The sequence below is a fragment of the Arachis ipaensis genome, chromosome B05 (genome assembly GCF_000816755.2).
Source record: "Arachis ipaensis cultivar K30076 chromosome B05, Araip1.1, whole genome shotgun sequence".
Taxonomy (NCBI): domain Eukaryota; kingdom Viridiplantae; phylum Streptophyta; class Magnoliopsida; order Fabales; family Fabaceae; genus Arachis; species Arachis ipaensis.
The window spans coordinates 123,061,478-123,062,964 of NC_029789.2; the positions used below are offsets into that span (position 1 = coordinate 123,061,478).

The 1,487-nt window shown below is 29.6% G+C and overlaps 1 pseudogene; it reads right to left on the minus strand.

The window, feature by feature from the left end:
* The window catches only part of LOC107643992, a 5,396-nt pseudogene extending 4,281 nt beyond the window's left edge, over window positions 1–1,115 (minus strand).

Below are 1,487 nucleotides of genomic sequence, written 5' to 3' on the forward strand. Positions count from 1 at the left end.
AATCTTGTATATTAATTAATTTTTAAATTTAACTCTTAAATTTATATTTATTAAATATAGATATTATCATTTTTATAAGTTCTTTTTAAAAAATAAATAAAGCCTTAATTATGTCTCCGCTTTTCAATAATAAAAAGTATAACTTATAACAAAAATATAAAAGGATAAGCATGTTAAAAGTGAATTTGTTACTAGTTGAATAATAAAATTTTCACTAATAATATTTGAGAATTAAATATGTCAATTCTTTTTAAAGGTTGAAGGTCAAATTCATCCAATAATAATAGAGTTGTGCGAGATAAATTCGTCGTCTTGTCTCACAATTAGAGACTTCAAATAAAAATAAAAAATAATTCATAAAAAAGGATGATATTTTCTTGATGCGATAAGTCTCATGTATATCAAAGTGAAAATTTAGTCTTTGATCTAATTAAGAAGTTTTATTTTATTTTATGATGAGGACCTTGTTTTTCTGATCAACAGGAAGAACATTTCTACCAAAGAAAGAGCCTTGGCTTCCAGCAACTTCATTGAAGGGATCATTGTATTTTCCGTCAGAAGTTCTGAATGGAAAATCAGAAGGATTAAACCTAACACCCTTTGGTGTTGTTCCAACGTTGAAGAGGTTGTATTCTTCGTGAAGGTGCCTCCTAATCCCCAGATATAGTAACCCTAATAAAACCGGTAACCGGTGCCATTTGATCCCTAACTTGTCCATTGAGTGTATAATCTGTGTTAATCCATGAAAAAAAAATAATTAACCAAACATATTAGAGAACATAAATACACACACACACACAGTTACTATGAAGAGAAAAGAGTCAATGATTGTCATCTTAGCAATTGCTTTATGAAAGTCTTTATGAATGAATTGGTGTTGGAATCTTGTGGCTAGAACTTTAATTGGATCCATTACAATAGACCACATGCTTGAACAGTTGGACTAACTAGCTAACACTACTCAGCACTGCTAATAACTTTGATGAACCAATGAATATGTATCTGTGTATATCTCTCGGAAAGCTAATACGTCGTATTTATAATCGCAATTCGCAAGGGAAAGAAAATTTTTCTTCTTTTTTTTATCAACTGCTAGGGCCTTTTGGGAAAAGTCCACGTTTATCAAGTGATTTTCATTCTTAATTTAAAAAAAATGTTGGTGGTTATTATGTCATTATTTATACATATATTTTAAATTATTCTCTACATATAAGTCATTTAATCACATAAATACAACAAATCATTTATATTCATGCGCCTCCACTCGTTCTTCTTCTTTTTCTTCACTCCTTCTTCATCTTCATCTCCTTTTTTTTGTTTTTTTGTTTCGTTGTCATCATCACCAACACTATCTCCTCCTTTTCCTCTTTCTTTTCTCATTGAACTTTTTTCTCCCCTTCTTTTTATCATTATGATTATCATCGTTATAGTCATCGTCGTCTTCTTCTTATACGTATCATCGTTATCGTTATCGTCATTATTGTTAG